At 41.3% G+C, this 14817-nt stretch overlaps 1 protein-coding gene across 7 annotated transcripts in view; it reads left to right on the top strand.

The window, feature by feature from the left end:
- Nucleotides 1-14817, top strand: part of LIN28B (lin-28 homolog B) — a 99125-nt gene that overhangs the window by 80022 nt on the left and 4286 nt on the right. The gene's annotated exons all lie outside the window — the stretch shown is intronic.

Genomic DNA, 14817 nt, shown 5'->3' with positions numbered 1-14817 from the left:
GCAGTCGAATATTGTTTACTCCAAGTAATTTACAGGCATGGTAATATTAGAGGCTGGATTCAGTAACAGCAGAAATCATTAGAGGCCCTAGAAATGTTGACACCAGCATTTCTGGCATGAAAACCTCAAAACTTCAAAGTATTCATTGAAGCTAAAAGGGATACTGATACATATAGGTGTATTCTGTTGTAAAGCACTCTGCTTTCAGAGCCACCAAAGCACTTAGTAGCAGAGTTAACCATGGCAGATAACAACCTCTAAAAAATTTTTGCTCTAGAGAGCCAGTGGTATGTCAACAGGTATATTGGCCTGTTAACTTCTATGCCATTGAGTATAATAAGGCATGGGAATTATCCCAGCATTTTGCAGAAATCAGGTTCTTTGTCCCAGTTTTGACATATTTAAGGGAACCCAAGCGTCCTCTATGGTGTCCCATTCTTGAATAAAAATGAATTGTTATTGAATGAGTATGAAAGTTGATAATTGAATCTCAAAGCCGTTTTGTTTGTAAGACAGGCATTTGAGCAGTTAAATCCATGGTAAAGAGCTAAGGTAATTTACAGAGTGAGGATAGACTGCTGTTGCTGCAAAGGTGTTCAAGGCATTCCTCAGAATGGAGCAAGTGTTGCTCTGGATGACCTGGCCATCTTGGCTGCCTCTGACCATGAACTGTGAGTTCAGTGGTGGAACAGAAGTTAATTCTGCTCCTGAAGTTAAACAATTAAACTTGCATACCATAAGAGCAGCAGACATGGTTGACTCACAGCTATCCTGGCAGTGTCAGCAGGCTCACGTGGGAAGGCCTTCAGCTCCTGCCATTCTGAGCTTCCTCCTTGCTGAGCTGTGCAGTGCTGCTGTGATGGACACACTTCCTCCTGAGCATCCTGGGGTTGGCATCAGCCTCTCCAGGGCTGAACAGTTGCTTTGTGCCTTCCAGGCTTTGCCAGCAGGTGGGACAGTGCCATTGCTGATGGCCTCCCTTGCCTTTAATAAGGGGCTTGGTGTGGGTGACCCTCTTCTGGTTTATCCCTCTTCTTACTCAGTTGTTCAGCTTTCTGACCCACCCTTATGGCCCCACCATGCTGCCTTTTCATCTCTCTTGCAAAGACAGAAAACCTAGAACGTCACACTTGAGTTTCTGACTATATGCATCAGTCCTGTAATCATAGCCATGATTATTGAAACATGCAGTAATTTTACAAATTTTTAAAAATACTGTAAATTTGAGAGGCATGTCAAAGCTGCCAAGCTCCTCTCAAAGGTTTCCTCCCCACTGAATTTGAGGTAACTACAGGCAAAATAAATTGAGCTGAGAAGTCATCTCATGTAATCGGTGACAAAACACTGACGTTCCCTTCTCCTATTTCTTTTTAGCTGCTGGTCTGTCCATGAGCAGCAGCTTTTTACTGAAGCCCTACCTTAACAATAGCCTCAAAAGGAAAATAGAGAACTATTCTTGCTGAGCTCTAACAGGTGCAGTGCTTCCACATGAAGCATTGCAATGGTAGGAAAATGAAGAAAGAATAACACAGCAAGGCAGAACCTGTGAAGGGGTAGAGGAAAATAGTCAGGCTGCAAGTAAAAGCATATGTCCAGTTGTAACTTGCATGAGCATGAGTGGAAAATGCCCCAGCCATGCTCTGCATGAGTGGAGGGACAGTTCATTAAAAAAGCATTAGTTAGCCTGAAATGGGGCTGGTTGATTTATGGGGAATATGTAAAAGAATGGTGTAAAAACCTATTTCCTTAGAGGAGGGATGTTAAGCATCTCTGTGCACTATATTTAGAGTGTATTTAACTCAAAGCACACAGCTTTGCTACTTTTTGTCAGTTAAGTTTTTTTCCAGCTCATTGTCTCTAACTGAAAGGAAATTCAGCCACAGCCACACAAAACTAAGCTGAACATCTGCATCTTCTGCCTGGACTTGGAGTGTGTGATTCTTTCATCCACTCTTCACACACACACACACACACACACACCCCTACTGGTGGGGATCAGATGGAATATTATGATATTGGCAAATTCATGAATCTAGATAGAAATCCAGTATAGATTTGTGTGAAACCAGGGGTAAATCCCAGGCAGTGTGCCCGTTCCACATTGTAGTTCCTCTGCAAGAGTGTTTGAGGACAATGGGAATTGCATTGCTTAATCTACTCCCTCCCACTTCCTGACAGTGTTTATCACACCCACAGTTGTGCCAGTGCAATGATTTATGATTTTGTCTCAAAACTGGAGGTGTGATATGAAGCAAGCTAAATAAATGCTACAAATAGGAAAAAAAAAAGTGAGTGAATTAACTGAAATTTTTTCCTTTGAGAATTGGCTAGCATTTTAGTGACTGCATGGATCATCACAGGCATCATCCTTAGCAGTTTTGAAAGCAGTTTATATGCCTTTGGAAGCATTCTTCTTGGAAAGGGGGCTGTTTACTCAGTAATTATCTTCCACTTATTTTTTACATTACCCAAGGAAAAGCTGTGAATGCAATGCAAAATATTTGAGCTGGAGTCCTGGTCACTTGCTGATGGTTCTGGATGGTTTGACCCTCCCTGCACTCTGCCTGGCACAGCACTCTGCTGCTGGCTTGTTTTGCAGTGCAGAGTATGAAAACAGAAGGGCACCCTGGGAACTGCTCCTGATGCTGCCAAGACTGCAAGCAGTGGTGGCACTCACTGTGCAAAGCTTTGCAGGAAACTGGAATGAAATCCAAGCACAGCAGCTCATTGAGGGCATTCTAGTTTAGATTTGTTTCATCATTTAAAAAGTGTGTGCTTTCTTCATCTAATTCTCAAATCTGTGCTGCCTGCCAAGAGGGAATGTAAAAGACTTGTGGAGGGGATTTCAGCAGTTATGTGAAGTCCAATTAAGCTCATGATAGCCCTCATTTTCTGTGTAATGTTTCTGATGTAATTGAAATTACTTTTCACAACTTGTCTATGACTTTTCATTATAATAGTTGGACAGTGGTGAAATAGCTGTAACAAAGAAAACAGTTTCAAAATCAGGTATTTTATGCATTTTGCAGGATGTGCTTAATTCCTGCACTAGTGAATGGCAATTTGTGGCCTGATCACCATATGGTTGTGCTTTGTTGTACCATAACTTTCCTTGGTGTACCAGATATAATCCTGAGGGGCACAGACTCAGATCTTCTGAGCTATGAGGACCTTGCTTAGTTCTGAAGTCAGTGGGACTTAGGCCCTGTAGGCCTTAGACCTGTAAGCATTTGATTATATCTAACTGTGTCACACAGGCTGCCTATGACAGAGAAAGAAGTTTCTATCACCAGCTTCTGAGCCTGGGAAGGATGAGACTTTTCATAAGGGAGTTTGTGGGCTGTGCTTGAAATCCAGAGCCCTGGGTGTCAGACACAGTTTCCCTGCATTTTGTGGTTATGTGGGATTGCGTATTTCCAGGAAATTTGGATTTTTGGATAGAAGGTTTGTAAGGAGGAGAGCCAAAGGGATCTTGATTAGCAGCAAAGTCCTTTTAGGTTTTCAAGAGAGAGTTTAGTTCAATAAACAATTGATTTGTTCCTGGAAGTATCCAGGAATATTGTAGGAAGTGACAGGTTTCTAAAGGTCCAGTCCCTTGTCTTCTATGGCTAACACTGTTCAGGTGTGACTATTTCCAACCTCACAAAAGCCATCTGGTTCCTAGATTTGATGTTTAGGTGCTGTCAAGAGACTCAAATGTCAAATTTAACTTGCTGTCTGTGTCTTATGTCAGCTGGGTTTTTTACTGGACTGCAGCAACTCTTGTGCTCTAGCTTTTACAGCTGAGCCCCTCAGGAATTACCAGGTTGGCTTCTGAGTTCTCCTCTTCACTTGTATGGCCCAAGCCAGTGAGCACACTTCTAACCTACTCAAAAGGTCCCCCAGTTCACCACACACCTTCCCCTTGTGAAACTTGTGAAAGACAAGTTTGGACGCAAATCTTCCCTCCATCAGGAGGTTGCTGTAATCTTCAGTGGGTTGTTCAGCCTTTTCAAGGAGGATTAGTAGGTTGTAGGTGAGACACCCAGGTTTCTCCTCTTCACTCTCTGATGAAGGAGGGTCAGTGACCACTTGCAAGAACATTACACCCAGTGATGTGGGGAAGACTATACCTGACAAGGACAGGCAGTGATGGAGGCTCTGGGATTCCATCAGGTGCAGAGGGTGAAGAGTTCAGCTACAGAGCAGCTCCTGAGGTTGGTGGTTTGGTTTTTCCAGTGGTGCAGTGATACAGATACCCAACACCCACAGCCAGTACAATTTGTTATTGCACTCACTAAGGACTGTGGCACCCTGTGCCACCCCTCAGGAGCAGCTGTGACAAAGGACGCTGCCACTGGAGGTCACTGAGTGGATGGCAGGGACCCTGCTCCAGCCTGATGCTGAGAACTGTGCTCCCTCACACTGCCTGCCAGTGAGCTCCCTCCTTCCTCAAGACTCAGTGTTTATCCAGAATGAAAAAAAGAATAAGTTCAGTTTGCTGTGAGTTCAAATCCCCTGCCCCAGCTGTGATACTTTAAGGTCTTGTGCCAGAAGGATACTCTCTTTCCTGCAGTAGATCTGTCACTAGAATAATTCACAGCTCAATGAATAGTAAGAATTGTCTCCATAACCTTGTGGCAGTATAGTAAATAATCATTAAAGCAGGAAGAAGCTGGGTTTCAGTCAGGGCTAATGAAGTCCTATGGATTTGACATGTTATATGTTCCATTCCTAGCCCCTGCAATATGTCACAGTCACCTTTCTGTGTCTTCTAATGTGCCCCAGAGCCTGGGATCTGAGGAGAGCCGACAGGCTACCAGCATAACTGAGTAATCCTCTATTTTACTGATTTTCCTGCCAGATTGGAAGAACTTGTAACCAATCCCCTTGTAACCATTCCCAATTCTTTCCTGTGGCCTTTGCACACTTCACTGAGTGACTGCAGAGACACACATGCCTTCTTCCACCCCAACCAGTAGTCTTGATTTATCACTTACAACTTTTGGGCTTGCATTAAAATATGCTGCTCTTTCTGCCTCTTCTTCCACTCTTAATGTACAGTGTTCCTGCCTCGCACAGTGAGTGCTACTGGATAACTGGAGGGCTGTTTCAGAGTATTAATGAATTGTTAAAACACAGACATGATGCTGACATTAATCATTCCTCTGGTTAGTGACTGCTTTTAAAATTGTAAATTCAGGGCTTTGGTGTGTGAATTTCTGATGAAAACTACAGGAAGTTGGTTGTGCTGTGTTCAGTGAGCATATCCACTGTGTTTTCCTGTGGCAGCTTTACTCAATGTCCAGCTTGTAATCTGTTCTTCCCCTGCCATGATCACAAATGGGGTGCTCTTACCTGAATTGTTCTTTGCTTTCAAACATTTTATTCAAGTGTAGGGTTCCTATTTTATCAAATCTCCTAATTCAGAGTTCATCAGTCCTGTCAGAACAGCTGATTCCTGGCCTATAAGCATTCTTAATTTTGAGATATTTAATTCTTTCTTAGGCTGAAAGGCTGAGCAAAAATGGGCAGAAGACACATCACTCCTCCACTCTTGCCACAATTCTTTGGTTTTCTTTGTGATTTATGCTGTGTTCTGCTTTCAAATGTTACATCAACCAGCAACACAAATTTACAGGTGGAATGAAGGAGCTTCAGCCTACATTGCTCTGTGGCCTCACAGCTTGTACCAACCTGACCTCTGCAACCAGCCTTGGCTGCTGCTGTGTGACCTTTCAGAATTTGTACAGTGGGAAATTTTCTGTGTTACATTATTAAAGAGAACAGAAAGTAAGCTCGGTGAAGTCATCAAAATTGCGCTGGATCTACGCCATTGTGACTGACATCAGAACTAAGACCATTAAGATGCTCTGTTTCTGGGAACTAGCAATATTTAAGCAAACTTTTATTAACTTCATTGTTATAATTTTACTGCAGTGATACCACTTAATCTACATAATCCAACCAAGAGGATAAAGTGATCTAGTTTACCACATACAGGGAAACTATATGTGGTAAACTAGATCATTATGTTCCATTATTTTTAAGTGTATACAGAATTAACAAAATTCAGAGATATGAGTATTAAACATGTGCATGGGATTTACCATCGTGAGGCCAAACTAGGAAAAAGGAACCACCAAATTCTGAATTAACAATAATTTTTATATGCACAAATTGCTTTCTATTCTTAGGTAAACAATTGTATTTATCTTATGTATATTAAGATATTATGTATCTTATGTACACAATTAATAGAGAGAATTAATGATGAGGATAAATCCGGTGGTGATGTAGGGCAGAATAGTAGAAAATGGCATTATTTCTCTTTTAATGCTCAGGGATCAGGCAGTGTGGGACAACAAGAATACCTGCTTCAGGTGGGAATTAAAAGCTTTAACATATAAGGCTTAATCCTGTTGCAGCCGAAATCCTCTTTTCACGCTTTACTGTTTCTTCCGCATTTTAATGTGAAAGTTGCAAAATAATTTTTTTTCTTCAAGATACTGAAAGCCTCTTAAAAATGTGTTACAGAAAATGCTCAGCCCAGCCATTTAGTAATAATATAAATATATGAAGCTGGTCTATTTTAGACATCTTAAGGTGCAAGTTCAGAAAAGTAAATAAGGTGACTGCTTCCTTTCTCAGTCAGTGCAATCAGAGGGATGCAGCTTTTCCTTACCATTAAAGTGTGGCTATAGAGCATCTGAATTATTTAATAGTTCTTGTGGTTATTGAATGTATGAACTTACAGGTGCTATTTCAAGCAAAAACAAGCACCATGTTTGATGCCCTTTTCTTCCATATTTGGGATGGGAAGCCCTCCATGTGATTCATGTGACATGACTTTATCAGTGCCATTAGCTCTGGAAAGAACCCCTATAGAGATTGCTGGCGTGGTCTCCTCGTAGAGAGTGTGTCACAGAGACAGTAACCACCCCTTTGCTTCTGAAGAATGAAATGAAAATGTGAGCTGCTGGTTAAATCCTGCAATCCTTAACACTCATGAAGCCTGTATTCATGCAAGCCATCTAACTCAGCGTATGTAATGGGAGAATCCATTTCAAGGCCAGGATCTAAGTCAGTCCATACTCCTGTCACCAGATGTTTCTGAAACTGTGCGTGAAACTGATTTATATGCGGTACCTAAAGTCATACAGTCACAGCTGGTATTTGGGGAGGAAGAATAGGTTATGTATTTCCAGAACAACTCTTTTCTTTCTCTTTCTCTACTGTGGCCTGCCTCAGTGCTCCAGCCTACTGCCAGGATGCCATTTGCTGTTTCCTGCTGTTGTGAGTTGGCGTCACTTGCATTTGCTGTATTTGTTGTGTTTGCTGCTAATGTTAGCGATGAAGTAAGGAACAAAATTGAAAATGCAGTTTTTAACAACTGATTCCCAGTTACCTACTGCCTTTTTATCTCATCTGTGGATTAACTGATCAGTGGATGTGGAAACCCTGGAACCAGCTCTGCTGAGAGGCAGATAAGGTCAGGCATGCCTCTTAGCTCATGACCAGCACCTCACTGACCCAGAAAGAGCTGAGCCGGTTTTATGCAGCGTGCATCCTTATCCACATGGCCAGGAGGCTCAAGCCACCTCTGTGAGAGGCTTCTAGTGTTACCGAGGTAGGCTTCTGTAAACAGGGCACTCAGCAGTGCTTCCAGGCACAGGCAGCGAGGTCTGCTCAGCCCTGGTAGCCAGCTGGCTCTGGCAGGGCACTGCAGACCTGGGTGCACACAGCAGCAGCGCCCAGAGCAGAGCCCAGGCAGCCTTGCCACCACCAGCAGGAGCTGTGGAAAATACGTACTTTTAAAAAAATTACTGCATACAGAGCTGTTCTTGTTGAAAAACTGGGTTCTTTTATTATTCCCACAGAAATTAAAGCTTACAAGGGAAATTTGTGGTTGAGAGTATTTGTGTGTGTGGTTTCACAGTGCAAAAAGATTAACAATAGTAGACTTGCTTGAAATAATTTCATGTTTGAAATGTGTGATATATGGCTGTTTAAAACATAACTTCCTTAAACCATTGCTGATTTTTTATCTGCTTTATCTGGATGGGTTAAAGCCATTAAAATACACACATTCTTTCTATGCTATATTGATACTATAGGAGCAAAACCATCTTTCTTGTTATTTAGAAAGAAAACTTCACTTTCTAAATTGTTATTTCAGGACTTTTTAGCTTTTAATATAAAGAAAACCCTTTTGTTGTAATAAATGAAAATGCATCCAAATCTTCCTCCATGAGGTTGCATTTCTTAAGGATTTTTGTGTGATTGTGTGAAAAATAATTCTCCATGCCTGTAAAGGGAGCTGAGTGGATAGTAGAGATAAGGTTTAGTGGAAAGAAGAATGGAAACAACATCGTTGAAGTTATTTTTTAAGATCTGCTGTCTCTCTAGTTCTTTCCATTTTTGTGGAGAAAAAGCTGCATTTTGTGCTTTTTGAACCACCTTTCTGTTTCATTGTTGCTCTTGGTTGTAAAAAAAGCAAAACAAACCCCATCACCTTCCAGTGAAATTGTATTAGGAGATTTTAAACAATTTTATTTCCTCGTGAACTTAAGCTAAATTGTATCCTGACAGGCCTGATTTATCAGGCAAATGCCCCACGTTGTTTGTCAGCCTCTTTGTTGGGGGGAAGGGGGAGGGGAAACCCGAGCAACAAAAGACCGTAACCTATTGATATTAGTTCTGTGATACACTGGGGAAAATAGATTGATTTAGAACTAACCACAGAAAACTAGTCGATCTGATGAGTTTACAACAGAGCATTTTTATTTATTTATTTGTAACAAGAGTAAACATCATCAATATTCCACCCTGTGTTATTGGAAGCCTCGCAGACAGTGCGGGTTGGTGTCAGCGTGATGGGGCTATCTGTAAAATGAAAGAAGGCAAGCTTAAAAAAATGGAGGGACCTTGTTTTTCTCACAAATTTGAAAGTCTTGGATCTCTGGTATATTATCATGAGTTGTAGGATTCACAGGACAAATAATAGATGTGTGAGAATTTTTATTGTATTTAATCTTTTTTTTTTCTTTAAGAGGTTATCTTTTTTATATATTCCTGTTAAATATCTCAAAAAGGTAGTAAAGCACAGGAAATTTTCTAACTGAATTTCACTGAAGAATGCCAGCCTGCAATTAACTTTCCCAGCATGTTGCCTCTGCACAGTGTTTTGCATGAATGAGAAGTTCAGGGTAGCAAATACTCTCAGGACCAACACAAACCTAAATGTGGCACCAGTGTGCCGTTTTCTGCATTGATAATATGCTGTTTTACAACATTCTTGATTAAAAATACTTACAGTTTTAAAATTAAACTGATTTTTTTCCCTATGGATTGATAGATGAGGTGCTAGTGAGGTTTTCTTCCTCATTGTAAGCCTGCTTGATGGACAAGCCATAAATGCTCTGATGAAGATTGTAAATATTCCTTTCTCTAGTTTATTTAACAAGATAATTTCACATGACTTAAATTATTATTTCAGTAGTATTTCAGTATTCACTAATTTTAATTCTAATACCTGTTTAGAGTGTTTTCAAAGTTGGCTGTATTCTCTCCTGCATTCAGCTACAGCTTAAGAATTAAAGGTTGATAACCAGAGTGGTGTAAAGCCCAGCAATGCACTTGTGAGCAGGAACATCCCATCCATTTCCCTGCCAGAGGGCACGAGCAGAGTGTACATTCCACTCATCTTCTCTGTGTCTTGTCAGCTCACCAAAATGCTTTGGGTTGAAAGGAGCCTTAAAGAGCATCCAGTTCCAACCTCCCCTGCCAGGGGCAGGGACACCTTCCACTAGACCAGGTTGTTTGGAGTCCCATCCAACCTGGCTTTTCAAGCTGCAGCAAAGACAATTTGAAATTAGCAGATCCTCAATAGCCCGGAAGATCCTTTCTGAGGATCCTCCAACACCTGCTGAGGTGTGGGAGGTCTTTCTCACTTGTCCCAGGTGGTACCTGAGCAAGCACCCTGAGCTTTTTTAAATGTCACATCCAGGTAGTCAGAAGCATCTCTTTGTATTTCATGGCCTTATTTTCAAGACAAGTCACTGAAGCCTTAAACAGAGGAAATCTTAGTTATGTCTAAGACCCATTTTTTCTGTTAAATCATGGATAGTTTAACTTCCCTTTACAGCCATTTACAAAAAATAATAATTGATCTGCTGCCTGTTCCATCTGCCTTTCTTTAGGTATGTTGTGAAAGTAATGGCTGAAAAGGAACAGCGCATTTAGGTACGATTTTAAACATTTCCTTTGTGCTTTAACTGCACAGTTGCACTCAGTGTATTGTAACAGCATCTCATGTGCACACACTGCTAGGATTCCATGCCGTTTTCAAGGCATTAATGTTGCAAGATGGAGTATTGTTAGCCAAGAATCATTTTTTTGTGCTCCGATAGCATTCAGAAAGGAATAACAAAAGAGGAACTGGTGTGGGGTATATCCTGGCAAATTATTTTAGTCTTCCTCTGAGTGTACCCCCTTCCCTCCCTTTCCTATCCCTGTTAGATGTTAACCCCTTACTCCCTGCCTCCCCTCCCCCAAGTCAGTCATTAGGGTAATTTTACAGTTTTTTCTCTCAACAGATAACAGTCTGGGGTTACACATACTTGTCATATGTATTGCATTATCATATGTATACTTGTCATATGTATTGCATTATCATCTAAATTATATTATAGAACAGCTCAGAGAAGCAAGCAGTTGTGTTTACTCTAGTGCTGTTTAACCCATCTGAGTTGTTACTGTGGAAAACGTATTTGCAAGGCAAGGGTATTGTTGTTTTAAAAAGTTTAGGGCTGGGGTGTGCTTCCTGAGTAGGAGTATCTGATTGCTGGAAGAAGGAAAAAAGGCTAAAGACTAGATAATATTATTTGGTTGTGAAATTGAGTATTTTTAATCAATTTCAGTCATCAGCTTTTTGCAATTAATTCAGCATATTTTATGTCAGAATCTGTACACTTCTGCTTCTTCATGTTTCCTTTAATATGTATAGTTTTGTGCAATCACAAATCCACAGTGAAGGAGAATTTAGGAGGTTTTCTTAACCTTGCTATATGCTCTCTTCTTTCTTCATTAGTAGGTATTATTGTTACATTTTTTTGAGAGTATTGAAATATAATGCTAGACAAGTTCCTCAAGGTGTTCCTCTATTAAGTTGTTCATCTTTTTTATATAAAAAAATCACCCTGATTCACCTTCCTGTCAGTGCTGTAGAGAAGAAAGGATTTCCCGTTAAGATAATTGCCATCTCTTTATATTTTTGAGCCTGAAGCTAGCTAGCAAATCATGGAAGCCTACTGTGAGAAAGACAATCCTATTTTAACAAATTCTTCTTACTTTTGTTCTTTGTAAGTGCTGATTCTATTATAATTGCACATTTAAGGTTTTTTTGTGTTTTATTCATCTCACGGTAGAATTTACGTATAAACTTGCGTTTAAGCTAACATACATTCTTTCCGTGGTGCTTCAGAAGAGAAGAGATACTTGCTGTGGTTGCACTAATCTGGAGTTTCTGAGAGCAGAGTGGAATGAGAATTTCCAGTTTTCATGGCAGGATCGGCTTGTGTATTGTTCTGTGTGTGTGTGTAGGTGGAGATGTGAATGTGTGAGCTCCCATGTGCGCATCGTGCTCTCGGCTTTCGTGATGGTGTAACATAAGTAAACACAGCAGAGAGGAGCAAAGGGCTGAAGTGCTCAGAATGAAAGGGTTAATGCCATACCTTAATGCCTGGGGATGATGCCGTGCTGGCAATTTGGGAGCTCTGAGGTGGCTGACCACTTCCATTTTGGGATAAATCCCTTGGAAAGGGAAGGCGTTTCAGAGCGAGGTGTGATCTGTTCTCCTGGTAAGAGTGATTGATGAGGAATGAATAAATAGTTAAAACAACTGAATAAATATCACCCTCCTTTGTAAGTCCAGGCACACTCTGTCTGGCATATATATACTCTAATGTGACACTTTACTCAGGTGCTTGAATTGGCTGGTAACAAAAAACATTCCCAAAAACCAAATCAGAGTTTCATCACAACTGCTTGTGACAGTTTTTCTTTTACAGTGACATTTCAATGAAAATTTAAATAGATGCAAGGAATTACAATATTTTGCAAATAGGATGTATTGATTGAGTAGCTGTGCAAAGGGTGACAGAGGCTGCTTGAGAGGAAGCAGGCGCCCTGACAGCAGGTTCTTTGCCAATTGGTGAGGTGAAATGGTCCACTGAATTGGATAACACAGCATACCATAGTGACTGATTAAATTGATTTGTCCATGGCTACTGCCTATCCTGCTACTGAGGCCCTTTACCCTATTTTCAAACTTTTTTCTTTTTTCTAACTGTTCTAAATAGATGTGATATTAAGGGAGAAAATAAATGTGCTGATGCATTCACAGCCATAAAATTCCATATCCTGAATTAAGACAAAAAATACAATTTCCAGAATGTCTGCACGCTCCTATGCTATGCTGTTAGAATGCATTTATCCCAGGAACAAGTACACTGCTAGAAACCAATGACAGAGGTAATAATAAACATCATTCTCTAATATAACCTAAATTACAATCAGTGCCACATCTGTGTATCCTTAGATGTATTTATTGAAAGGGGAGAAAGTAAAACACTTAAAAGATTTTTGCCGCTATTGTTTCATTTCTCTAATTGCAAGGCTTTATTTCCTTACTACTTTTTTCAGAAGGTATTTAGAAAGCTTGTAGTGGAAGCAGCTGAATGCCAGTTAGGAAGACTGAATGCTGAACAAACTGTCAAGTGAGGGTCACTAATTTGAAAATACCTGCAATGATTTGGCAAAAAGTGGGGATAATGTTTAATAACTTGAAAATTATTTTTTTTAACCATAGGAGAAAAAACCTTGATGTTTTGGTCTTAGATCAGGATGTTTGGATTTTGCAATGTACTTAGTATGTCATTTCCCTTCCTGTGCTAGGGAAATCAATACTAAGTGATAATGGGGCTGGTACATGTTGTTTTCTTTGTGATTCAGGGGAAGCTTTGTTAGACAGTGTTTGCCTTCATGGGTTAGTCTGTAGTATATGCAGACAGAGTAGTGTAAGCACAGTCTTCAAATTCCACCGAAAAATCACATCAAACTTCAGGGCAGTGGTGACATCAAAATGGAACCAGTTCACCTAAAATATGTTATTGCAGTTGTTGTAGAAGTGCAGAGTTCATTGTACTGGGCTTGGTTTCTTATTACTCATTTTTAGGGAAGATACAACAATAAATCACAATAATTTCTGAAAGGACAATGAAGTTCTGTTCATTATTTAACTTCTGTAAATTACTGGTCAGTCTTGTAGGACATGATGGCATGCAGCATGCCATAAGAAGCTTGTGCTGTTTTTTTGTTTGTCTGTGGAAATGAAGATATGGTTGGTATCTTGCTGCTAGTGATGAAGAGATGTGAAGTGGGAGGTGCCAGGCATTGTTTCTTGGAGTATAATGACAAATGTTGGTATTTGCAGTCTTTTTTTAAAAGTTACACAGGTTTTATCAATAGCATTTCTTTGCAAGGTAAAGCAAATTCCATAGGTGAGACTTCAGTTATACATAAGCTTTGCTTGGATTAAACTTCTTGATATTGTATAAACTAGTAGGGACTACTAAATCCTAGGTGAAAAGAGTCAAATGGTGCTTTGTTAATTTTCAGGAATCTGAAAGTGTAACATATCTTTCTTTATGTGGGCTTGATCCAGAGCACATTGCAGTATTTTGTTCATAGTTATAGTTACAGTCTTTTTTTTAATCCTTGACTCCACGGACCTAAGTATTTGTGAAATATTTGTTTTTATTCGTTGGTGGTTAAGGGAAAGTAAAAAAAAGACAAAACAAAAAAAAAAAAAAAAACAAAAAAACAAAACAGGTTTAGTTCTTTCCAGTAATGTTTGATTATTGGAAATGAAATGTCTATGCATTCAGTGCAAGTTTTATAAAACAAAGAAACAGAAAGCATACAAAAGCAGCCAAAGTTGAAAACTCGGTGGTGCACATAAGGTCACCATGCCAAAGGCGTGTAATTATTTCTTTGTATCGTATGTTAGAATAATGTAATCCAATAACTGGTGTTCCTGGTGTGTGTTACAAAGGATTCCGTAAGGAATTGCTGGAGAGTTCTTCAGGACTCCCCTGGCTAACAAGGTTAAATAGAAGAGGTTTTGTGGGCTTCAGCCATTTCTGAGCAGTGAGGGAGAAGCCGTGTCCGTGCGGCTGGAGGGGCCTCTCTGCACCCCTGGGCTGCGGGCAGCGCATCGCAGCAAAGCGGCACCGCGGCCACAGCCACGTGGGCTGGGATTTCTGGGAGGAAACACAAACACAGATTCATGACTATTGCATGGGCTATGCTGAGTTTATTTTGAATTGAAACCCTAAGTACCATTACAGACCCTGTGTCCCCCTGGCCCGGAGCCTTGGCCTGTCGTGCCTGGGCTGAGCAAGAGGAGCCGAGGTGCCGGGCCCTGGGGCAGAGCCGGGATCTGGGAAAATGCCGGGTCTGGGACAGTGCCGGACCCTGGGACAGAGCCGGACCCTGGAACAGAGCCGGGGTCTGGAACAGTGCCGGGCCCTGGGACAGAGCCGGTCCTGAGACAAAGCCGGACCCTGGGACAGTGCCGGGCCCTGGGGCAATTCCGGTCCTGGCTCGGGGCGGGCACCGCGCCCCTCCCCGGGCTCGCGTTTCCCCGGCTGCCGGCACCGCGTCCCTCGGGCCCCGGTTCCGGGAGCGGCCGAGCCGGAGCATCCCCGCTCGGCGCGGGACAGCGGGACGCGCGTGCCCGGGCTCGCAGGGACAGCGGGCCGGCCATGGCTGGAG

Source organism: Zonotrichia albicollis, chromosome 3 (genome assembly GCF_047830755.1).
Source record: "Zonotrichia albicollis isolate bZonAlb1 chromosome 3, bZonAlb1.hap1, whole genome shotgun sequence".
Taxonomy (NCBI): domain Eukaryota; kingdom Metazoa; phylum Chordata; class Aves; order Passeriformes; family Passerellidae; genus Zonotrichia; species Zonotrichia albicollis.
The sequence above is the reverse complement of the archived record's forward strand: the minus strand, read 5'-3'. Positions and strand labels throughout refer to the sequence as shown.